This window comes from Molossus molossus, unplaced genomic scaffold (assembly GCF_014108415.1).
Source record: "Molossus molossus isolate mMolMol1 unplaced genomic scaffold, mMolMol1.p scaffold_m16_p_4, whole genome shotgun sequence".
NCBI lineage: Eukaryota > Metazoa > Chordata > Mammalia > Chiroptera > Molossidae > Molossus > Molossus molossus.
Genome location: NW_023425377.1, coordinates 57,407,682 through 57,434,633, shown reverse-complemented (window position 1 = coordinate 57,434,633; position 26,952 = coordinate 57,407,682).

The window sequence follows — 26,952 nt, the reverse complement described above, 5'->3', positions numbered from 1 at the left end:
AGCTAAATCTTAGTTGAAGTATGTTCTATAAAATACCTGACCAGAGAGATGGCATGGAGGCAGGCATGACCAGAGGGAGGGTGAGTGTGTGAGAGAGTGAGCTAGTGTGTGAGAGAGTGTGAGTGGATGTGAAGGTGGACAACCAAACCTGAGCAGTGCAGAGCCACAGAGCAGAAAGTTCCTGTGCTGTGGACTGGAGCAGCCAGCTACTGCAGTAAGTGGCCCTTCAGGGTGCTTCTCCCTGCACTGCGGGGAGGTCCCACCATTTTGGAAGATACCTGGCCTTCCCTAGGAGAAGGCAGTGGGAGTGGCTAGGGCCCAGTAACCTGAGCCCACCAGCACACCTGGCACCATCAGACCAGTGGACACTCTGTGTCAACACAGAGCAGTGCACAGTAGTGGAGCTCCCAAGGTGCTGGTCACAAAAGCCACAGACAGCCTGGAGACCAGCACTATCCCCCAGAGTAGCAGCCCTATCAGCATCTAGATATACCTCCAGCAACAGAGGCTGGGGAGTAGACATCCATCCCCAGGCAACAGAAGCACAGACCAGTAGCAGAGATACATCCCAAAAACTACAGTAAAAGCTGAGCAGTTGAGGCCATGGGGCAGCAGCACTCCCCAGCCACCAGCCGCAGGACCTGGGGCTCCACAGAGGTATGTGTGGTCTAGCAGCTCACAAGAGTAGTGGGAAGCCTGAGACCTAGAGAGAATGGTGGGGTCCAGCTGCCTGCTCTCGGGTCCTGCAGGATACAGGGGCACCAGAGAGGCCTATGCAACCCAGCAGGGACTATGCAGTCCAGTTACCCACAAGACCTGCAGGGTGCTGAAGCACCAGAGAGGCCTGTGCAACCTAGCAGGGACTGTGCAATCTAGTTACCTGTGTGACTTGCAGGGTGCTGAAGCACCATAGAGATCTGTGTGACCCAGCTGTGCACAAGATAGGCATAGAGGATATGAAAATGGAGGTAGAGTGAATAGAATCTACACTGACAACCTCCCAGGACGAAACAGGAATTACAACTAAAATTAAGACAAATCCTCAGAAAAAAAGCAATAGAAAAGCAGCAGGACAGGACCATATAACCAGGGAAACTGGTAGGATCTGCAGTGCCGCGAGAGGGTGGCCCATGGACAGTAGCAATCTTACCTGAGAGAAGCGCACTTGGGGAATAAAGACCAAGACTGTTCCACAGCACAGAGAGCCTGGATAGAGCACAAAAATAGCTACAGCCACTCAACTGGTGGCTTCAGCAGAGGGAGGGCAGACCGGGCTGGAACTCTGTGAGGACAAATGGAATTTGGAGAGCACTCAGAGTTTTTGGTGAGTTGCAGCCAGAAACAATGGTGGCCAGTGTGCTCCTGCCCAGAATTGTGAGGAAAAGCAGCAGCCCCCCGCCCTTGGAGATTCAGCCTTTCCCAGGTGAGACAAAGAAATGCAAATTGAGGCTCATTAACAACCAGCATCTATGCCACCCTCTGGAAATCCTCTTTTCCAGAACATCAGGGCTACATTCCAAGGCCCTGAGTAACTGAGACTACTAGCCTCCAGGAAAAAGCTAGAGGATAACTGAACCTTTCCTGGTCTTGCAAATATACGCAGGAAAGTAAGACTGGACAATGGTGTTTAATGAGGGCCTGCGCAGGCCCATCCAAACCCAATAGAGGGAGCCATAAAAAGCAAAATATCAACACCCACAGGGAAAATTTGGCAAACTCCAAAACCCACTGAGATAGCCAAAATAGTGAAACAAAGAAACAAATCCCAAATGAAAGAACAAGAGAACTCTATCAAAGATGAGATAAATGAAATGCAGCTAAGAAAGTTATCAGAGGTAGAGTTCAGAGCCATGATCTTGGGGAAGCTCAACAGCATGAGTAAGAACATCAGCACCATGAATAAAGATATAGAAACATTGAAAACCAACCAAGTGGAAATGAAGAATGACATAACAGAAATTAAGAACACATTGGAAGGACTAACCAACAGAGTAGAGGAAGCTGAGTACCGGATCAGTGAATTAGAAGACAGGGTAAAAACAAAATCAACCAATCAGAAAACCAAAAGGAAAAAAACAAATAAAAAACAGAAACATAGCTTAAAAAAAACTGTGGGACAACTGGAAACGTGACAACATTTGCATCATAGGAGTCCCTGAAAAGAAAGAAAATGGGCAAGGGTTACAGAATATATTTGAAGAAATAGTGACAGAAAACTTTCCTTCCTAACTTGGTGAAGGAAGAGGGCATTCAAGTTCAAGAGACACAAAGAGCCCCAAGTAAGAAGAACCCAAACAGGCCCACACCAAGATACATGGTAATTAAAATGCCAAAAAAAAAAAAAAAAAAAATAACGACAAAGAGAGAATACTAAAGGCAGCAAGAGATAAGCAACAGGTTACATATAAAGGAACCCCCATAGGGCTCTCAGCTGATTTCTCAAGATAAATAATACAGGCAAGAAGGGAGTGGCAAGAAGTAATCAAGGTCATGAAAAACAAGAATATGAATCCATGACTACTCTATCCAGCAAGGCTATCATTCAAAATAGAAGGGCAAATAAAGAGCTTCCCAGACAAGAAAAGGCAAACCAGCACTGCAAGATATACAAAAAAAGACTGCTATAATTAGTAGAAGAAATAGGAAGAAAAATAGAACCACACTAAACAATAATGGCAATAAATAAGTATATATCAATTACCACCTTAAATGTTAATGGTTTAAATGCTCCGATAAAAAGACACAGAGTAGCTGATTGGATAGGAAAGCATGACTCACAGGTATGTTGTTTACAAAAGACCCAACTCACAACAAAAGACTCACATAGGTTGAAAGTGAAGAGATGTAAAAAATCTTTCAAGCAAATAAAAAGGGAAAAAAAGCTGGGGTAGTAATACTAATGTCTGATAAAATAGATTTCAAAATGAAGACCATAACTAGAGACAAAAAAAGGCCACTACATAATATTGAAAGGATCTATTCAACAGGAATATATAAGCTTGGAAAACATATATGTACCCAATATAGGAGCACCAACATATATTAAAAATCTTCTGGAGGACTTCAAAGAAGAAATCAACAGCAATACAATCATAGCAGGGGACTTCAACAACCCCTGACATCACTGAATAGATCCTCTAGACAAAAAATTAACAAGGAAACACAGACTCTAAATGAAGCGCTAGATCAAATGGATTTAATAGATATCGACAGACAATTACATCCCAAAACTACAGAATTCACATTCTTCTTAAATGCACATTATTAAAGATAGACCTCATTTTAGGACATAAGCTAAGTTTCTACAACTTCAAGAAAATTGAAATCATATCAAGCATCTTCTCAGATAACAATGATATGAAACTAGAAATCAATTGCAACAAGAACCTGGAGGCCAAATAGTATGTTACTGAACAATGAATGGGTTACCATGGAGATTAAGGAAAAAATTAAAACCTTCCTGGAAACCAATGAAAATGAACACATAACAACACAAAATCTATGGGATGCAGCGAAAGCAGTTCTGAGAGGGAAGTTTATAGCAGTAAAGGCCTACCTCAAGAAACAAGAAAAATCTCTAATAGACTATCTAACCTCACAACTTAAAGAACTAGAAAGCAAACAAAAAGAAAACCCAGAGCAAGTATAAGGAAGAAAATAGTAAAGATTGGAGCAGAAGTAAATGACATGGAGATAAAAAAAAAAAAAATTAAAGGATCAATGAAACAAAGAGCTGGTTCTTTGAAAAGATAAACAAGATTGATGAACTTTTAGCTAGTCTCACCAAGGAACAAAAAGAGAACCCAAATACACAAAATCAGAAATGAAAGAGGAGAAGTAACAACTGACACCACAGAAATACAACGGATTGTTAACAAATACTATGAACAGTTATATGGCAACAAATTTGACAATCTAAGTGAAATGGACATATTTCTAGAAACACATAGTCTCCCATAACTGGACTGGGAAGAGATAGAAAACTTGAACAGACCAATACCATCTAAGGAAATTGAAGAGGTAATCAAGACTCCCCCAGCACACAAAAGACCATGCCCGGATGGCTTCAGGGGGTAGTTTTAGCGAACATTCAAAGAAGAACTAACACCCATTCTCCTCAAACTATTTCAAAAAATTCAAGAAGAAGGACGACTTCAAACTCATTTTATGAAGCCAGCATAATTTTAATTCCAAAACCAGGCCAGTATCCCTGATGAACATAGATGCCAAAATCCTGAATAAAATACTAGCAAATTGAATCCAGCAATACATCAAAAGAATTATTCACCATGATCAAGTGGGATTCATCACAGGGAAGCAAGGCTGGTACAACATATGCAAATCAATAAATGTGATACACCATACAAACAAAATGAAAGATAAAAAATCATATGATTATAGCAATAAATGCTGAAAGAGCATTCGACAAAATCCAGGACCCATTTCTGATAAAAACGCTTAGCAATCTGGGAATAGAAGGGGCTACCTTGACATTATAAAGACCATATATGAAAGACCTACAGCCAACATCATGCTCAATGGCCAAAAACTAAAAGCATTTCCCTTAATAACAGGAAAAAGAGAAGGATGCCCACTTTCACCCCACTTATTTAACATTGTACTGGAAGAGTTAGCCACAGCAATGAGAAAGGAAGAAAAAACAAAAGGGATCCAAATTTGAAAGGAGGAAGTGAAACTGTCATTATTCACAGATGACATGATACTATATGTAGAAAACCCCAAAGACTCCATCTAAAATTTACTAGACTTAATAAATGAATTTGGCAAAGTAGCAGTATACAAAATAAACTTCAAGAAATCGATGGCATGCTTATTCACCAATAATGAACTCACAGAAAGAGAAACTAAAAAAACAATCCCATTTACCATTGCAGCAAAAAAAAAATTAAGATACCAAGGAATAAACTTAACCAAGGAAATAAAGGACCTTTTTGTAGAAAACTACAGGTCATTGGGGGAAAAAAAAGTGGAAGCACAAACCATGTTCATGAATTGGAAGAATTAACATCATTAAAATGTCCATAATACCCAAAGCAATCTATAGATTCAATGCAATCTCCATCAAAATACCAACGACATATTTCACAGAACTAAAGCAAATACGTCAAAAGTTCATATGGAACCAAAAATGATCCCTAATAGCCAAAGCAACCTTGAAAAATAAGAATAAAGTTGGAGAAATCACATTTCCAAATTTCAGGTTATACTACAAAGCCACTGTATTCAAAACAGCCTTGTACTTGCACAAGAACGGGCAGAAAGATCAATGGAACGAAACAGAGAACCCAGAAATGGACCCAAGACATTATGCTCAATCAATATTTGACAAAGGTGGCAAGAGCATACAATGAAGTAAATACAGCCTCTTTAATAAATGGTGTTTTGAAAATTGGACAGCTACATGCAAAAAAATGAAACTAGATCATCAACTTACACTATACACAAGAATAACCTCGAAATGGATAAAAACTTAAATGTGACGCATGAATCCATAAAAATCCTAAAAGAAAATGTAGGCAACAAAATTTCACACATCATACGCAGCAGAATTTTCACGGATACATCACCTAAGACAACAGAAACAAAGGAGAAAATTAACACATGGGACTACATCAAACTCAAAGCTTCTGCACAGCAAAAGATACAATCATCAAAATGGAAAGGCTTCTCACTGTATGGGAGAACATCATTGCCAAAGATACATCAGATAAGGGGTTTATTCCCAAAATATATAGAGTACTCATACAACTGAACAAAAGGAAGACAAAGAACCCAATTAAACAATGGTCAGAGGAGCTGAATAGACACCTCTCCAAACGGGACACACAAATGGCCAAGAGACATATGAAGAAATGCTCAACATCACTAATCATCAGAGAGATGCAAATTAAAACAGCAATCAGGTATCACCTCACACCTGTCAGAATGGCCACCATCAACAAATCATCAAACAACGGGTGTTGGCGAGGGTGTGGAGAAAAGGGTACTCTAGTACACTGCGGGTGGGAATGCAGACTGGTGTAGCCACTATGGAAAACAATATGGTGTTACCTCAAAAAATTAAAAATTGAACTTCCATTTGACCCAGTGATCCCACTTCTAGGAATATACCCTAAGAAGCCTGAAACACTAATCAGAAAGAATATATGCACCTCCATGTTTGTAGCAGCACTATTTACAATAGCTAAGATCTGGAAATAGCCTATCATATATCCATCAGTAGATGAATGGATAAAAAAGCTGTGGTACATATGCACAATGGAGTATTACGCAGCAGTAAGAAAGAAATATCTCTTACCCTTTGAGATGACATGGAGGGACCTGTAAAGTGTTATCCGAAGCAAAACAAGCCAAACAGAGAAAGACAAGTATCATATGATGTCACTAATTTGTGGAATATAATGAACATAACAGGTTAAGGAACGAAGTAGTCCCAGAGACGTGGAAGTGGGGTACAGACTGACAATCCCTAGAAGAGCAAGTGGGGGGAGAGATAAACCAGAGAACTTATATGCATGTGTGCATGAACAATGGACATGGACAACAAAGCTGGGGACAGGGCAGGGAGGATGGTGCAGGGGGATATCAGTGGGGGGGGGGGGGATGAGAAACATCTGTAACAAAAATAAATTAATTTAATTTAAAAAATATATATCTTACCAGTAGCCCAGCCAGAGTGGCTCAGTGGTTGAGCATCGACCCATGCACCAAGAGGTCACCAGTTTGATTCCCAATTGGGGCACATGCCCAAATTATGGACCAAATCCTCAGTGGGGGCATGCAGGAGGCAGCCAATGGATGTTCAGTCTTTCATCAATGTTTTTATTTCTCTCTCCTTCTCCCTTTTTCTCTAAAATCAATAAAGAAACAAATTAAAAAAAAAAAACCTGACCAGTAGCCCTCAAAACTGTCAAAGTCATCAAAAACAAGGAAAAGCCTAGAAACTATAATGGCCAAGAGGAGCCTAAGGAAACACTACAACTAAAACTATTGTGGTATCTGAATGAGAGACTTGAACAGAAAATGGACTTTAGTTAAAACCTAAGGAAATCCAAATAAATTATGGACTTTAGTTAATATTGATAATGTATCAATACAATACATTTATTGTGACAAATGTACCATACTAATGTTAAATATTAATAAGAAGGAAAACTGTTGTGCGGTATATAGAAGACCTTGTACTGCCTTTGCAATGTTTCTGTAAACTTAATATTGTTCTTAAAAACAATATTTCCTTTTTTTAAAATTATAATGGTAATTTTCTCTTTGTTTTTAACATTGTGAGCTTTCTTATCTCAGTCTCATGTTTCTTTTATTTTTACACATATTTTATTTAATATCCTTGTGAAAGACACCCAATGATATTTAAAATTTTATTCCACTTCCTATAGGTTTTAAAAGTATGTTCTCTACACATCTACTTCCAAACAAAGTGAAACCACAGGGACTGGATTTATCCTCCTGGTTGAAACAACCAAAAGACAAAACAGACTATATATAAAATGTTGTAGTCTTACAACATTGGACATCAATACCTAGGGACAGTGATCCCTAAGAGATGGAAAAAAAGGAGGTGAACTCTAGATAATTGCTCAAGCTTACTGCCTTGAGAGAGTGTCCAACTCTCAGAACAAGTAATAAAAACCAGGTACACAGAATGTCTAGGTAGAAAAAGACAGCTGGAGTTTGTAGGACAGAGTACCAGATAAAAGAAAAGACCATAGAAAGTGAACATTGGAAATCTTCAGAGGGTTCCTCTTCAGTGTTCAGCAGAGTGCAGAGCAGCACATGAGAAGGAAAATATTTGACCCTGAGGAAAGAAAATGCAGAAGAATTAGAGGGAATAGTACCTGGTACTCATAGTTGGCCTAAAAGAGTACCTGTGTTCCACAGCCAGATTGGAAAACTTAATTAATGGAAAATTTGATAGAATACCTGAAAGAGTCTTGACTCAATAGTGGGAAATAATTATCACTAGATAAAATGATGTTCTGGTCTTACCTAAAAATTTTTTTCTTTTTCCAGTGTATTTTCTTTTTCTTTCTTTTTTTTTATTAATTAATTTTTGTTACAGATGTTTCTCCTTTCCCCCCCACTGATTCCCCCTACCCCTCCCTCCCTGCCCTTTCCCTAGTTTGTTGTCCATGTCCACTGTTCATGCATACATGCATATAAGTTCTGTGATTTATCTCTTCCCCACCACCCCCCTATTTAGGGGATTGTCAGTCTGTATCCCATTTCTGCGTCTCTGGGGCTACCCCCTTCCTCAGACTGTTATGTTCATTACATTCCACAAATAAGTGAGATCATATGAAACTTGTCTTTCTCTGTTGGCTTGTTTCACTTAGGATGATATTTTCCAGGTCCCTCCATGTGGTCTCAAAGGATAAGAGGTCTTTCTTTCTTACAGCTGCGTAGTACTCCATTGTGTATATGTACCACAGGTTTTTTATCCATTTGTCTACTGATGGACACTTGGGCTGTTTCCAGATCTTAGCTATTGTAAATAGTGCTGCTACAATGATGGGGGTACATATATTCTTCCTGATTGGTGTATCAGGCTTCTTAGGGTATATTCCTTGAAGCGGGATCACTGGGTCAAATGGAAGTTCTATTTTTAATTTTTTGAGGTAACACCATATTGTTTTCCATAGTGGCTGCACCATTCTGCATTCCCACCAGCAGTATACTAGAGTGCCCTTTTCTCCACACCCTCGCCAACACTTGTTGTTTGATGATTTGTTGATGGTGGCCATTCTGACAGGTGTGAGGTGATACCTCATTGTTGTTTTGATTTGCATCTCTCTGATGATTAGTGAAGATGAGCATTTCTTCATATGTTTCTTAGCCATTTGTATGTCCTGTTTGGAGAGGTGTCTAGTGTCTATTTAGTTCCTCTGCCCATTTTTTTTTTTTTTTAATCCTCACCCGAGGACATTTTTCCATTTTTTGTTCAGATAGAGTGGGAGGGAGGGAGAGGACGAGAGAGAGAGAGAAACATCGATGCGAAAGGGACACATCGAGTGGCTGCCACCCGCCCAAGCAACCAGCGCTGGGGACAAACTGAAACCGAGGTACGTGCCCTTAGCGGGAACCGAACGCGGGTCTCTCTAGACTGCAGGCCGACGCTCTAACCGCTGAGCCAAACTGGCCAGGGCCCTCTGCCCATTTTTTAATTGGATTCTTTGTCTTCCTTTTGTGGAGTTGTATGAGCACTCTATATGTATTGGAAATTAACCCCTTATCTGATATATCATTGGCAATTATGCTTCCCATACAGTGGGTAGCCTTTCTGTTTTGATGATTGTATCTTTCGCTGTACAGAAGCTTTTGAGTTTGATGTAGTCCCATGTGTTCATTTTCTCCTTTCTAAAAAATCTGGATAGCAAGATTCAGAAGGATCAAACTGTTTCCCAAATATTTAACTATTTTCTGGAACAAAGCTCAGAATCTTTATGGGAATACAAAAATATTCAGTATCCAACAAGTCAAAATTCACAGTATCTGACATCCAATAAAAAATTATCACCTATACAAAGAGACAGAGAAATATGATCCATGTTGGTAAGAAAAACAGTCACTTGAAACCAATCTAAACTTACACAGATGTAGAGAATTAGCAAATAAGGACAGTAAAACAGATATTATAGTTGAATTTTATATGTTGAAAATATTAAATTGTAACATAGAATTATTTTTAAAATCTAAATAAAACCTATAGAGATAAAAACTAAAATATGTGAGATGGCAAATATATGGATATGATTAATAGCAGATTAGACATTTCAGAAGAAAAGATTTTTAAACTTGAAAATAAGTAATAAAAGCCCTGGCCAGTTTGGCTCAGTGGTTAGAGGATTGGCATGAGGACCAGAGTAGTCCTGGGTTCAGTTCCCGCTAGGGGCATATACCAAAAGAAAATAAACAATGAAACTATCAAAATGACACACACAAAGAAAAAAATCTAAGCAAAAAAAAAAAAAAAAATGCAATTAAACTGTAGTATGTCATTAAACAGCCTGTGTATGCAATTAAGTCTCTGAAGGAAAGGAGAGAAATAGAAAGTTATTTAACAAAATTAGGGTTGTTTTCCAAATGTGATGAAAATTATAAACCCAGCACCAATGATGCATCAGATAAGGGGTTAATTCCCAAAATATATAGAGTGCTCATACAACTCAACAAAAGAAAGACAAAGAACCCAATTAAAAAATGGGCAGAGGACCTAAATAGACATCTCTCCAAACAGAACATACAAATGGCCAAGAGACATATGAAGAAATGCTCAACATCACTAATCATCAGAGAGATGAAAATTAAAACAACAATGAGGTATCACCTCACACCTGTCAGAATGGCCGCCATCAACAAATCATCAGACAACAAGTGTTGGCAAGGTTGTGGAGAAAAGGGGACTCGAGTACACTGCGGGTGGGAATGCAGACTGGTGTAGCCACTGTAGAAAATGCTATGATGTTACCTCAAAAAGTTAAAAATTAAACTGCCATTTGACCCAGTGATCCCACTTCTAGGAACATACCCTAAGAAACCTGAAACATCAATCAGAAAGAATATATGTACCCCTATATTCATAGCAACACTATTTGCAATAGCTAAAATCTGGAAACAACCTAAATGTCCATCAGTAGATGAGTGGATTAAAAAGGTATGGTACACGTACACAATGGAATACTATGCAGCTGTACGAAAGAAAGAGCTCTTATCCTTTGAAACCTGGAGAGTATTATGCTAAGCAAAACAAGCCAAGCAGAAAAAGACAAATATCACATGATATCATTTATTTCTGGAATATAATGAACTAAACAAACTGCTGAACAAAATTAACCCAGAGACATGGAGTGTAATAACCTGCTTCTATCACTTTGTCCTGATTAAATAAACAAAAAGCCAACTATGAAGCTTTCACGGGCAACCTGAGGAAGTACCAGCTGGCCTGATACTTCTCTAAATGAATGTGCCCTCTAAGCAAATTTGTTAGTTTTTAGAACTTAGGTAATAGAATAAATAGCAGGATGGATGTATGCTGACCCAGTCCACCCAGTTCCCTTTTGCCTTAGCTCCCTTCCACCTCTGTTCCCTCCTGCTTATCGCTAACTGCGTCCACTTCTGTACATGCAGCTTGCTTGCTCTGCTAAACTCTTGAATAGCTCCTGTCCTATATAATCAACCTACCCCCTGAGCTCGGGGCTGCAGTTCTCCTCTGTGAAGGTTGGCTGTAGTCCCTGTGCAGGTAATAAAGCTCCTAATATTCAAAATTACTTTGTGTCTGAGTGAGGTTGATTCTCCTGGATTCAACATGGAGGTGAGGTACAGGCTGTCAAGCCTGGGGGGGGGGGGACCATAGAACTTACATGCATGTATGCATGACCAATGAACATAGACAACAAAACTGGAAGTGGGGGGGGGAGGGAAGGAAGGTGTCAATGAAGCAAAAATGAGAAATATCTGTAACAAAAATAAATAAATAAATAAATAAATAAATAAATAAATAAATAAATAAATAAAATGATAAACCTAGAGCTCCAAATTTCTAAACAAACCTCAAGGAAAAGAAACATGAAGGAGACTATAGCAAGGCATGCCATAATCAAACTGCTCAAAACCAGTGATAAAGAGAAAGTTTAAAAACAGACAGAAAAAACCTATACTTTATGGAATAAAGATAAAGATGAAAGATTTCTTGTCGGAAACAATTTAAGCAAGTAAGTGAAGCAACATTTTGAAAATATGAAAAGAAAAATTTGGTAATTTGGAATTATCTATCTAGAAAAAAGATCTTTAAAAAAATATGAACAATGGACATGGACAACAAAGGTGGGGTCAGAGTAGGAAGGGAGGGGTGTAATCAGTAGGGGGAAAAGGAGAAACATCTGTAACAAAAATAAATTAATTAATTTTAAAAAAAGAAAAAATATATAAACAAAATAAAAACTTTTTCAGATATAAATTAAATTAAAGAATTCATCATTAGCAGATCCACATTACAAGAAATAATAAAGGAATTATTTCAGGTAGTAGAAAAATTATACCAGGTGAAAACTTGAGTCTACATAAAGGAATAAAAAAGAATGGAAATACAAGTTACACAGAAAATTATATATAATTTTATTACCATTAAATTGCTAAAAGATAATTGACTTTTTAAACAAAAATAAAAACATTCTATTATGAAGTTTTAAATATTTTCTGTAAACCCTGAAACAAAACTAAAAGAACAAAATAAACAAATATAGCATATAAGCCAATAAGGCCAAAAGAGAGGGAAAGGGGAACAAAGAACAGATAGTACAAATAAAAAACAAATGAGAAGACAATAGATGTAAACCTAACCGTATCACTATTCACACTGTGTTAATATTCCAAATACTCTAATTAGAGGGCAGAAGTTGTCAAACTGAATAAAAATGTGCTGCTAACAAGAATACACTTTGAATACAAAGACACAAAAGAGGTTAAAAGTAAAAGGGTGAAAAAAGCATACCAGGCTATCAATTAAAAAAGATAAAGTTGAGGTGGATATAGTAAAATCAGATGACATAGATTTCAAAGAAAAGAATATTATCAGGAATAAAGAAGATGGTTTTATAATAATAAAGGATTCAGTTCATTAACAGGGCATAATCCTAATTTTTTTTTTTTTATCCTCACTCGAGGACATTTTTCCATTTTTTGTTCAGAGTGAGAGGGAGATAGAGAGAGAGAGAAACATCGATGTGAGAGAGACACATTGAGTGGTTGCCACCCACACAACCCAACCAGGGCTGGGGACAAACTTGCAACCAAGGTACGTGCTCTTAGCGGCAACTGAACCCAGGTCTCCCTGGACCACAGGCCAATGCTCTAACCGCTGAGACAAACCGGCCAGGGCAATCCTAAATATTTTGCACATAATAACAGAGTTTCTAAATACATGTAGCAAATCTGCTAGAAATGCAAGGATAAATAGACAAATCCATAATTGTAGTTGGAGAGTTCTACATTATCACTCAATAATTGATAGAACATGTATATAGAAAACAAGTAAGGATATAAAAGACTTAAACAACACTATGAATCAACTTAACCTAAATGACATGAATAGGATGCTCAGCCACGCAAAAGTTCCAAGTGCACATAGAAACTCTACCAAATAAAATATATTCAGGGCCACACAGCAAGACTAAATGAAGTTGAAAGGAATGAAGTATTACAAAGTATGTTTCTTTAATTCAAATGAATTAAATACGAAATTAACATTTGAAAGATCTTTTTAACAATTCAAAATATTTGAAAAGTAAATAATGTACTTCTTAATAACTTAAGGATTTAAAAGAAAGCAAAAGAAAAATTGAAAAGTCGTTTAGCAGAATTAAATAAAAACACAGCAAATCAAAATATGTAGGATGCCACTAGAGTAGAATTTAGGGTAGAATTTGTAGTACTGAACAAACTATATTATAAAAGAAAATAGTTCTAAAGTCAGTGATCTCTGCTCAAAACTTAACTGAAAAAAAGAGCAAATAAAATCCAAAGTGGACAGAGAAAAGATAGGAATAAAGATGAGAGCAGAAACCAATAATAGAGAAAAAGATAGACATTAAAATTAAAAGTTGGTTACATGAGAAAAATTATAAAATTCATAATCTTTTAGAGAGAGAAAAACACACAAATTACCACTGTAGAAATGAGAGAGGTGATGCCACTAAAGAATCGACAGGTATTAAAATATAATAAAAGGATAATACAGAAATGTAAGCATCCTGTGTCAATACTTTTATCAATTTAGATCGACTGGATATATGCCTTGAAAGACACAACCACCAAAGCTTATTAAAGAAGAAATAGAAGTAAATTTTTGGAATTGTGCCATAAGAATCTCTATTAACCCATTTCTCAGTAAAACACATGTAAGGGGGTGAATTATTTAAAAATCCAACAATTTAAATCTCTAGAAATTGTCCTAAGGCTATACAGCAAGTGAAGCAACATTTATTCAAGACAATCTACTAGATCTCATTAAGAGTGTGGCACTTGAGCCAGGATCCACTTCCTCTTCCCATATCCTGTACCTCAATATGATGGAATTTTCACTCTGTGCAGTTGTGATCAAGAAGATAGAGCTCCCTTTCCCCCAAGTCATGGGCTGGCTATGTAACTCCCTGGAAGAAGCAGGTTGCCAGCACTTCTCATTCCTTTTTTCCACATTATAGAGCTGAGATTCCAGACTTGTGCAGAGGTTCGGGGATCACTTCCTTCATCCAACTGATTAAGTTGGTGGTATGCTTCCTTTCTCCTAAGGCCCATTTGTTCCTCCACTTCTTGTTCCTTCATGTCAGCAGCCCTAAGAAGGCTTCTACTGAGATTTGCTTTCATTTTCTAATCCCTCTAGCCACTTTGTCAATATGAGGATCTGTGGATCAGTTATCCGCATTTTCATTGGGCTCCATAGGCAACAAATCCAAAAACAATTTCTCAAAACTTGTGAGTGGGTGGCCTCCTTCTCTAGGCTCCAGCCCTCAGGCAGACTCCCCTAATTGTTCCATACCACTAGTCCCACAGCACTGGCAGAGAGGACTTGGAGAGAGTATCATACTGACTCTGCAGTCTTCCCCAGAACCACAATAGGTACTTGTTTTGTGGGAAACAGTTTTTTGCCTACCAGGTTACTAGGCACTTATGTAGGCACTTTGAATGCCAGCCATTTAATATCTAAAACAACTCTGATACTGTTCAAAAGCTGTTGAAAATGGGACATAAACAAATTCAAGCTCTGGTTTGTTAATTCCAAATGCAATCTTCCCCTCTGCCAAGTTGCTTTGTTTGTAGCAATTTCAGTAAAATAAAAGGTGTTTTTTTTTTTTTCAATCCTGAAAACTGAATGATTGTATTTATAAAGCATGCCCAGATAGTCAACATTGCTCATGTGTCTGTGTCTGTGTCTGTGTGTGTGTGTGTGTGTGTGTGTGTGTCTGTGTGTGTGTATTTTTTCTTAAATTAACCACACTTTGGCTGAAATCTTCACTTTGCTCTTCTTTGGTCTCTGTAGAGATGAACTGTCTGATATTCATAATGGAACAATAACAACAACAACAAAAAACACCACCACCAAAGAAATCTCCCAAAAGACAAAATCTTTTGTATTTTGTGGTAAACTTAGAGTTGCTTTAGTTGAGAGAATATTGAACGTAGTGGGAGAAACTTTCCTGTCTTTTGAGGGAACTGGGCAAGGAACTTCACTTTCCTGTACCTGAGATTCACCCATTAAATGATGGAATTAGGTTAGATGACTTCTAAATTTCTTCCTTCTTCTAATATTCAACAATCCCTGTCAACTATAGATCTCCTACAATATGCACAGTCATCACCCAAATACAGATGACCTCCCCCCAATTCAGCTTAATTAGTGACTAATATTACTAGCTTGTGGCTTGAATTCTACTTAATGGAATACTTGGGAAAAAATCAGTTTAAACTTTTAGAGATTTGGATTGTTGAAGATGCTGTAAGAGTTTTCTTGAGGTTCTTTTAATATTAATAAGTAATGACAATGCTAATTAATTCACTGGCACAATTTGTTCCCTAATAGGATGACAGGGCTCTGACACATTGAACCTGGAACATTTGCTAACCTCAGGGTTCTTTACCTCCTGCTGAGTCTAATGGCATTTTAACTCTCATTTTTACTACTCTGCCATTTTTTTTCTAATTTCTCTGCTGAAACACTTCTTGCCTGCAACTTAAAGGCAAAAGATTGGGTATTTTAACCAGACAACTGGAGGATTGCTGAATGAGTAGGCAATTAGTTGCTGAAGGATATGCCAAGTGTCATCAGAAATATAATTTTCCTCAGATTTTCAGAAAGGGATTTGGTTCCACAGAGTGCTTCTCCTCAATGGCAATTTGGGCAATAGTGCTTGCCAGGTCTGTAAATAGGCATTTAAACTTCATATTTTTGGATCAATACCTAAAAGTCTGCATTTTATTGAATTAAGCATGTCTTCAAATTTAGTTTCAAGTTTTAGTGATTGACTGCTTAATTAGAAATACTGAAAAGTGGCCACTTCCCTTCACTCTTTTGTTAAAATCATGTTAGTGATCTCTGTAGACAGATAAATGTGATCTAAATATTATTACACTTTTCTATTTTGGACTCATTGACCATCTATCCTTTTTTGGGAAAAGAAATTGTCAAAAAGAAAGTTAATGTTCTCTGACAAAATAATTTTAGCAATAAAAAAAAGACTTAGAGATGGACACTTAGGTTGTTTCCAGATCTTAGCTATTATAATTAGTGCTGCTATGAACATAGGGGTACATATATTCTTTCTGATTGGTGTTTCAGTCTTCTTAGGGTATATTCCTAGAAGTGGGATCACTGGGTCAAATGGCAGTTTAATTTTTAAATTTTTGAGGTAACACCATAGTGATTTCCATAGTGGCTGCACCAGTCTGCATTTCCACCAGCAGTGTACTAGAGTCCCCCTTTCTCCACACCTTCATCAACACTTGTTGTTCAATGATTTCTTGATGGTTGCCATTCTGATAGGGATGAGGTGATACCTTATTGTTGTTTTAATTTGCATCTCTCTGATGATGATGTGCATTTCTTCACATGTCTCTTGGCCATTTGTAGGTCCTGTTTGGAGAGGTGTCTATTTAGCTCCTCTGCTCATTTTTTAATTGGATTCTTTGTTGTCCTTTTGTTGAGTTGTATGAGCACTTTATATATTTTAAAAATTAACCCCTTATCTGATGTATCATTGGCAATTATGCTCTTCCATACAGTGGGTTGCCTTTCCATTTTGCTGGTTGTATTTTTTGTTGTTCAGAAGCTCTTTAGTTTGATGTAGTCTCCTGTATTCATTTTTTTCCTTTGTTTCTGTTGCCTTAGGTGATGTATCAGTGAAAATTCTGCTGTGTATGATGTCTGAAAGTTTGTTGCCTACATTTTCTTTTATGATTCTTATGGATTCACAAGTAACATTTAAGTCTTTTATGCATTTTGAGTACATCCTTCTGTGGAGGTTAATAATCCAGTTTCATTTTTTGTTTTTTGTTTTTTTATTTTTTTTGTTCTATTTATTAATTAATTTATTTATTTATTATTAATTAATTTTTGTTACAGATGTTTCTCCTTTTTCCCCCACTGATACCCCCCTCCCCTTCCCTTCCTGCCCTTTCCCCAATTTGTTGTCCATGTCCACTGCTCATGCATACATGCATATAAGTTCTGTGTTTTATCTCTTCCCCACCACCCCCCAATTTAGGGAATTGTCAGTCTGCACACCACCTCCTCGTCTCTGGGACTACCCCATTCCTCAGACTGTTATGTTCATTATATTCCACAAATAAGTGAGATCATATGATAATAGTCTTTCTCTGTTTGGCTTGTTTCACTTAGGATCATACTTTCAAGGTCCCTCCATGTACTCTCAAACGATAAGAGGTCTTTCTTTCTTAGAGCTGCGTAGTACTCTATTGTGTATATGTACCACAGGTTTTTTATCCATTCGTCTACTGATGGACACTTGGGCTGTTTCCAGATCTTAGTTATTGTAAATAGTGCTGCTACAAACATGGAGGTACATATATTCTTTCTGATTGGTGTTTCAGGCTTCATAGGGTATATTCCTAGAAGCGGGATCACTGGGTCAAATGGAAGTACAATTTTTAATTTTTTGAGGTAACACCATATTGTTTTCCTTAGCGGCTGCACCAGTCTGCAATCCCACAAGGAGTGTACTAGAGTGCCCTTTTCTCCACACCCTCACCAACAATTGTTGTTTGATGAGTTGTTGATGGCAGCCATTCTGACAGGTGTGAGGTGATACCTGATTGCTGTTTTAATTTGCATCTCTCTGATGATTTGTGAAGTTGAGCATTTCTTCATATGTTTCTTAGCCATTTGTATGTCCTGTTTGGAGAGGTGTCTATTTAGTTCCTCTGCCCATTTTTTAATTGGGTTCTTTGTCTTCCTTTTGTTGAGTTGTATGAGCACTCTATATTTATTGGAAATTAACCCCTTATCTGATATATCATTGGCAATTATGCTCTCCCATACAGTGGGTAGCCTTTCCATTTTGATGATTGTATCTTTTGCTGTGCAGATGCTTTTGAGTTTGATGTAGTCCCATGTGTTCATTTTCTCCTTTGTTTCTATTGCCTTAGGTGATGTGTCAGTAAAAATTCTGCTGCGAATGATGTCTGAAATTTTGTTGCCTACAGTCTCTTCTAGGATTTTTATGGATTCATGAGTTACATTTAAGTCTTTTATCCATTTTGAGTTTATTCTCGTGTAAGGTATAAGTTGATGGTCTAGTTTCATTTTTCTGCAAGTAGCTGTCCAATTTTTCCAGCACCATTCATTAAAGAGGCTGCCCTTATTCCACTGTATTCTCTGTTCTGTTCCACTGGTCTATATGCCTGTTCTTATGCCAGTACAAGGCTGTTTTGATTACAGTGGCTTTGTAGTATAACCTGACATCTGGTATTGTGATCCCTCCAATTTGTTCTTCCTTTTCAAGATTGCTGTGGCTATTCGAGGCCTTTTTTGGTTCCATATGAACTTTTGAAGTAATTGTTCTAATTCTGTGAAGTATGTCGTTGGTATTTTGATGGGGATTGTGTTGAATCTATAGATTGCTTTGGGTGATATGGACATTTTAATGATGTTAATTCTCCCAATCCATGAACAGGGTATGTGCTTCCACTTTTTTAAATCTTCCTCTATTTCTTTTTTCAATGACCTGTAGTTTTCTGTGAATATGTCCTTTATTTCTTTGGTTAATTTTATTCCTAAGTATCTCAATATTTTTGATGCAATGGTAAATGGGATTTTTTGCTTAGTTTCTCTTTCTGTGAGTTCATCATTGGTGTATAAGAATGTCATTGATTTCTTGACATTAATTTTGTATTCTGCTACTTTACAAAATGTATTTATTAAGTCTAGTAAACTTTTGATGAAGTCTTTGGGGTTTTCTATGTATAGTATTATGTCATCTGCAAATAATGACAATTTCACTTCCTTCTTTCCAATTTGGATCCCGTTTATTTTTTCTTCCTGTCTGATTGCGGTGGCTAAGACTTCCAGTACTGTGTTAAATAGGAGTGGCCAAAGTGGGCTTCTTTGCCTTGTTCCTGTTCTTAAGGGAAATGCTTTTAGTTTTTGCCCATTGAGTATGATGTTGGCTGTAGGTCTTTCATATACGGCCTTTGTTATGTATAGATATGATCCCTCTATTCCCACACTACTGAGCGTTCTTATCAGAAATGGATGCTGGATTTTGTTGAAGGCTTTTTCAGCATCTATTGATATGATCATGTGGTTTTTATTCTTTATTTTATTTATGTGGTGTATCACATTTATGGATTTGCGAATATTGTAACAGCCTTGCATCCCTGGGATGAATCCCACTTGGTCATGGTGGATAATTTTTTTGGAGTATTGCTGGATCCAATTTGCTAGTATTTTGTTCAGGATTTTGGCATCTATGTTCATCAGGGATATTGGTCTGTAGTTTTCTTTCTTTGTTGTGTCTTTTTCTGGTTTTGGAATTAGAATTATGCCGGCTTCATAAAACGAGTTGGGAAGTTTTCCTTCTTCTTGAATTTTCTGAAATAGTTTGAGGAGAATGAGTATTAGTTCTTCTTTGAATGTTCGGTATACCTCCCCCGTGAAACCTTCCGGGCCTGGGCTTTTGTTTGCTGGCAGAGTCTTGATTATATCTTCAATTTCTTCTGTTGTTATTGGTCTGTTCAAGGTTTCTATCTCTTCCTGATCTAGTTTTGGGAGACTATGTGTTTCTACAAATTTGTCAATTTTGCTTAGATTGTTGAATTTGTTGCCATAGATTTGTTCATAGTAGTTGTTAACGATCTTTTGTATTTCTGTGGTGTCAGTTGTTATCTCCCTTCTTTCATTTCTGATTCTGTGTATTTGGGTTCTGTCTCTTTGTTTCTTGGTAAGTCTAGCTAAGGGTCCATCAATCTTGTTTATCTTTTAGAAAAATCAGCTCTTTCTTTTGTTGATCCTTTAAATTGTTTTTTCGGTCTCTATGTCATTTATTTCTGTTTTGATCTTTAATATTTCCTTCCTTCTACTTGCTCTGGGGTTTTCTTTTTGTTTGCTCTCTAGTTCTTTAAGTTTGAGGTTAGATAGTCTATTAGAGATTTTTCTTCTTTTTTGAGGTAGGATTGTAGTGCTATGAACTTCCCTCTCAGAACTGCTTTTGCTGCATCCCATTGATTTTGTGTTGTTATGTCTTCATTTTCGTTGGTTTCAAAAAAGTTTTTTTTTTAATTTATATTTGTATTGATTAATTTTTATTACAGATGTTTCTCCTTTTTTTCCCCCACTGATTCCCTCCTCCCCCTCTCTCCCTGCCACTTCCCCAGATTGTTGTCCATGTCCACTGTTCATGCATACATGCGTATTAGTTCTGTGGTTCATCCCTCTCCCACCTCCCCACTTTTTAGGGAATTGTCAGTCTGTACCTCACTTCTGCGTCTCTGGGACTACCCCATTCCTTAAACTGTTATGTTCATTATATTCCACAAATAAGTGAGATCATATGAAATTTGTCTTTCTCTGTTTGGCTTGTTTCACTTAGGATCATACTTTCAAGGTCCCTCCATGTAGTCTCAAAGGATAAGAGATCTTTCTTTCCTAGCGGAGCGTAGTACTCCAGTGTGTATATGTACCACAGCTTTTTGATCCATTCGTCTACTGATGGACACTTGGGCTGTTTCCATATCATAGCGATTGTAAATAGTGATGCTACAAAGATGGGGGTACATATATTCTTTCTGATTGGTGTTTTATGCTTCTTAGGGTATATTCCTAAAAGTGGAATCACTGGGTCAAATGGAAGATCAATTTTTAATTTTTTGAGGTGACACCATATTGTTTTCCATAGTGGCTGCACCAGTCTGCATTCGCACCAGCAGTGCACTAGAGTCCCCTTTTCTCCACACCCTCACCAACACTTGTTGTTTGATGATTTGTTGATGGAGTCCATTCTGACAGGTGTGAAGTGATACCTCATTGTTATTTTAATTTGCATCTCTCTGATGATTAGTGATGATGAGCATTTCTTTATATGTTTCTTAGCCATTTGTATGTCCTGTTTGGTGAGGTGTCTATTTAGTTCCTCTGCCCATTTTTTAATTGGGTTCTTTGTCTTCCTTCTGTGGAGTTGTATGAGCACTCTATATGTTTTGGAAATTAACCCCTTCTCTGATATATTATTGGCAATTATGCTCTCCCATACAGTGGGTAGCCTTTCCGTTTTTATGATTGTATCTTTCGCTGTGCAGAAGCTTTTTAGTTTGATGTAGTCCCATGTGTTCATTTTCTCCTTTGTTTCTATTGCCTTAGGTGATGTGTCAGTAAAAATTCTGCTGCGTATGATGTCTGAAATTTTGTAGCCCACAGTCTCTTTTAGGATTTTTATGGATTCATGAGTTACAGTTAAGTCTTTTATCCATTTTGAGTTTATTCTCATGTAGGGTGTGAGTTGATGGTCTAGTTTCATTTTTCTGTAAGTAGCTGCCTAATTTTCCCAGCACCATTTATTAAAGAGGCTGTCCTTACTCCACTGTATGCTCTTGCCACCTTTGTCAAATATTAATTGAGCATATTGCCTTGGGTCCATTTCTGGGTTCTCTATTCTGTTCCACTGGTCTATATACCTGTTCTTGTGCCAGTACCAGGCTGTTTTTATTACAGTGGCTTTGTGGTACAACCTGAAATCTGGTATTGTGATCCCTCCAACTTTGTTCTTCCTTTTCAAGATTGCTGTGGCTATTCGAGGCCTTTTTTGATTCCATATGAACTTTTGAAGTAATTGTTCTCATTCTGTGAAGTATGCCATTGGTATTTTGATGGGGATTGCGTTGAATCTATATAATGCTTTGGGTAATGTGGACATTTTAATGATGTTAATTCTCCCAATACATGAACAGGGTATGTGTTTCCACTTTTTTATATCTTGCTCTATTTCTTTTTTCAATGACCTGTAGTTTTCTGCAAATAGGTCCTTTACTTCTTTGGTTAAGTTTGTTCCTAGATATCTTAGTTTTTTTGCCGCAATGGTAAATTGGATTGTTTGCTTAGTTTCTCTTTCTGTGAGTTCATCATTGTTGTATAAGAATGTCATCGATTTGTTGACGTTAATTTTGTATCCTGCTACTTTGCCAAATTCATTTATTAAGTCTAGTAAACATTTGGTGGAGTCTTTGGGATTTTCTATATACAGTATCATGTCATCTGCAAATAATGACAATTTCACTTCCTCCTTTACAATTTGGATCCCTTTTATTTTTTCTTCCTGTCTGATTGCTGTGGCTAAGACTTCCAGTACTATGTTAAATAGGAGTGGCCAAATTGGGCATCCTTGCCTTGTTCCTGTTCTTAAGGGAAATGCTTTTAGTTTTTGCCCATTGAGTATGATGTTGGCTGTAGGTCTTTCATATATGGACTTTATTATGTCTAGAAATGATCCCTCTATTCCCACACTGCTGAGTGTGTTTATCAGAAATGGATGCTGGATTTTGTTGAAGGCTTTTTCAGCATCTATTGATATGATCATGTGGTTTTTATTCTTTATTTTAATTATGTGGTGTATCACATTTATGGATTTGCGAATATTGTACCAGCCTTGCATCCCTGGGATGAATCCCACTTGGTCATGGTGGTTAATTTTTTTGGTGTATTGCTGGATTCGATTTGCTAGTATTTTGTTCAGGATTTTGGCATCTATGTTCATCAGGGATATTGGCCTGTAGTTTTCTTTCTATGTTGTGTATTTTTCTTGTTTTGGCATTAGAATTATTCTGGCTTCATAAAACGAGTTTGGAAGTCTTCCTTCTTCTTGAATTTTTTGAAATAGTTTGAGGAGGAAGGGTATTAGTTCTTCTTTGAATGTTCGGTAAAACTCCACCGCGAAGCCATCCAGGCCTGGGCTTTTGTTTGCTGGAGAGTCTTGATTACATCTTCAACTTCTTCTGTTGTTATTGCTCTATTCAAGGTTTCTATCTCTTCCTGATCCAATTTTGGGAGACTATGTGTTTCTAGAAATTTGTCCATTTCGCTTAGATTTTCGAATTTGTTGCCGTATAATTGTTCATAGTAGTTGTTAACGATCCTTTGTATTTCTGTGGTGTCAGTTGTTATCTCTCTTCTTTCATTTCTGATTTTATGTATTTGGGTTCTTTCTCTTTTTTTCTTGGTGAGTCAGGCTAAGGGTCGAACAATCTTGTTTATCTTTTCGAAAAACCAGCTCTTTGTTTTATTGATCCTCTGAATTGTTTTTTTGGTCTCTATGTCATTTATTTCTGCTCTGATCCTTACTATTTCCTTCCTTCTACTTGTTCTGGGGTTTTCTTTTTGTTTTCTCTCTAGTTCTTTAAGTTGTGAGGTTAGGCCGTCTCTTAGAGATTTTTCTTCTTTTTTGAGGTAGGCCTGTAGTGCTATAAACTTCCCTCTCAGAACTGTTTTCGCTGCATCCCATAGATTTTGTGTTGTTGTGTCTTCATTTTCATTGGTTTCCAGGAAGTTTTTGATTTCTTCCTTGATCTCCTCGGTGACCCATTCATTGTTTAATAACATGCTATTTAGCTTCCATATGTTCAAATGTCTTTGTATGTCCTTCTTGCAATTGATTTCTAGTTTTATGCCATTGTGGTCTGAGAAGATGCTTGATATGACTTGAATCTTCTTGAACTTGTAGAGACTTAGTTTGTGCCCTAACATGTGGTCTATCTTTGAGAATGATCCATGTGCACTTGAGAAGAATGTGAATTCTGTAGTTTTGGGGTGTAGATCTCTGTAGATAACTATTAAATCCATTTGGTCTTGTGCTTCATTTAGAGTCTCTGTTTCCTTGCTAATTTTTTGTCTCGAGGATCTATCCAGTGATGTGAGCGGGGTGTTGAAGTCTCCTGCTATGATTGTATTGCTATCAATTTCTCCTTTGAAGTCCTCCAATTGTTTTTTAATATATTTTGGTGCTCCTATGTTGGGTGCATATATGTCTATCAACGTTATATCTTCCTGTTGGATAGATCCTTTCAATATTACATAGTGGCCTTCTTTGTCTCTAGCTGTGGCCCTCATTCTGAAGTCTATTTTATCAGATATAAGTATTGCTACCCCAGCTTTTTTTTCTTTTCCGTTTGCTTGAAAGATTTTTTTCCATACCTTCACTTTCAATCTATGTGAGTCTTTTGTTGTGAGGTGGGTCTCTTGTTTACAACATATAGATGAGTCATGCTTTCTTATTCAATCAGCTACTCTGTGTCTTTTTATGGGAGTATTCAGTCCATTTACATTTAAGGTGATTATTGATATGTACTTATTTATTGCCATTTTTGTTTATTGTGGTTCTCTTTTCCTTCCCATTTCTCCTGGTAATTACAGTAGTCCTTTAACATTTCTTGCACTGCTGGTTTGGTGCTAATGTATTCCCTTAGCCTTTTTTTGTCTGAAAAGCTCTTTATTTGACCTTCTATTGTGAATGAGATCCTTGCTGGGTAGAGTAGTCTTGGTTTCAGATCCTTGTTTTTCATGACCTTGATTACTTCATGCCATTCCCTTCTAGCCTATAGTGTTTCTTGTGAAAAGTCAGCTGACAGCCTTATGGGGTTTCCTTTGTAGATAACCTGTTGCTTATCTCTTGCTGCATTTAGGATTCTCTCTTTGTTTTTAATTTTTGGCAGTTTGATTACTATGTGTCTTGGTGTGGTCCGGTTTGGGTTCTTCTTACTTGGGGCTCTCTGAGCTTCTTGAACTTGAATGCCTTTTTCCTTCACCAAATTAGGGAAGTTTTCTGTCACTATTTCTTTGAATATATTCTCTAGCCCTCGCTTACTTTCTTCTTCTTCATGGACTCCTATGATGCGAATATTGTTCCGTTTCCAGTTGTTGCACAGTTTTCTTAAGCTGTCGTCCTGTTTTTTAATCGTTTTTCCTTTTTGTTTTCTGATTGGTTGATTTCTTCTAGCCTGTCTTCTAGTTTACTGATCCAGTCCTCAGCTTCCCCTACTCTGCTTTTTAGACCTTCCAGTGTGTTTTTCATTTTTGATATGTCATTCTTCATTTCTTCCTGTTCGTTTTTAATTTCCGACTGGTTGATTTTCAACATTTCTATGTCTTTACTCATGGTGCTCATGTCCTTACACATGCTGTTGAACTTCCACAACATCATGGCTCTAAATTCTAGTTCTGTTAACTTGCTTAACTGCACCTCATTTATTTCATCTTCTGTAGAGGTCTCTTGTTCTTTCATTTGGCTTTTGTTTCTGTTTCTCACCATTTTGGCTATCACAGTGGTCTTTGGAGTCTGCCAAGTTTTCCCAGTGGGTGTTGGTGTTCTGCTGTTTGTGGCTCCCTCTCCTGGGTTTGGATGAGCCAGGGAGGACCCACTTTAAACACCACCGTCAAGTTGTAGCTTTTCTTGTTAGTGTTGTACACCCAGGGAATTGTAATTATCCTCTAGCTTTTTTTTTTTTTTTTGCCTGGAGGCTAGTAGTAGAAGTCACCTGAAGACCCTTGGTTTCTGAGTTGCCTGAAAAACTCCCTCAGGTGCTCAGTGTAAGAGGATTTCCTGAGAGTGAGGTAGGTGTTAGTTGTTAATTGGCCTCAATTAGCATTTCAATGGCCACCAGGTGGGGTTGAAACTTTGAGGGAGGGGCCACCGCCTCTCCCCAGAACCCTGAGAAGATGTAAAATGACCACAGTCCTGCATGGCTGCACTCAGCAAAAGCTCTTAGCACCCTCCAAAACCCGAGTGTCCCCACATTGTTGCAGTCCAGTCTGCCTTCCCTCTGCCAGAGCCCAAGGTGAGTGGCTCCTGCCAATTTAGCCTCTGTCTGGACTCTGCGTCCTGGAGCTGCCTGCGACTTTTATCCCGAGGCACTGCTTCCAGCCAAGGGCGGCTGCGGCTGTGGCACCAGCTGAGGGGGTTGCACTCAGAAGAAGCCCCAGGACTGAACCACGGTAGCGGGACACTGCAGAGGTGGCAGTAGCATCCAGCACAGTCTCCTGGTCCCCACGAGTATGCATGGCGCCCGCCGAGGGCTTAGCAGGCAGAGTTCCCGGGTCTCAGCCTTGGTAGCAGAATCCCGCTGAGTCCCCTGATCTCCACGAGTCTGTGCTACTCCAGCCAAGAGCTGAGCAGGCTACAGAGTTCCCAGGGCCCATGCAGGATGGCAAGGGATGCGGTAGGAGTAACTTCCTGCCAATTTCCCTGGTCCCACCGAGTTCCCTGGTCTCCAGGAGTCTGAGCGGCTTCAATGGAGAGTTTAGCAGGCTACAGAGTTCCCAGGGCCTATGCAGGGTGGCAAGGGAGGCGGTAGGCGTAACTTCCCACTGAGTTCCCTTGTCCTGCCGAGTTCCCTGGTCTCCAGGAGTCTGTGCGGCTCCAGCAGAGAGTTTAGCAGTCTACAGAGTTCCCAGGGCCCATGCAGGGTGGCAAGGCAGGCGGTAGGAGTAACTTCCCACCGAGTTCCCTGGCCCCTGCCCAGGCTGCTGCGGACCTTGGGCTCCCGGCCCCCTCTTGCGTCCTCACAAGCCTACCAGGATTGAGTGGGTGTTTCTGGTTAAGTGGTCCTCCAAGATATCTTTCGGCTGCCTTTTCCTGACGATTTGCCTTTATTTTCGTTGTAAATCCAGTTTGGTCTTGGGAGATGGTCTGTGTAGCTCCATTCACTTTGCCGCCATTTTCCCTATCCTCCAAAAGTTTTTGATTTCTTCCTTGATCTCCTTGGTGACCCATTCATTGTTTAATAACATGCTATTTAGCTTTCATGTGTTCAAATTTCTTTGTATGTTCTTCTTGAAATTGATTTCAAGTTTCATGTGTTGAAGTCCCCTGCTTGATATAATTTCAGTCTTCTTGAACTTGTAGAAACTTAGTTTGCGCCCTAACC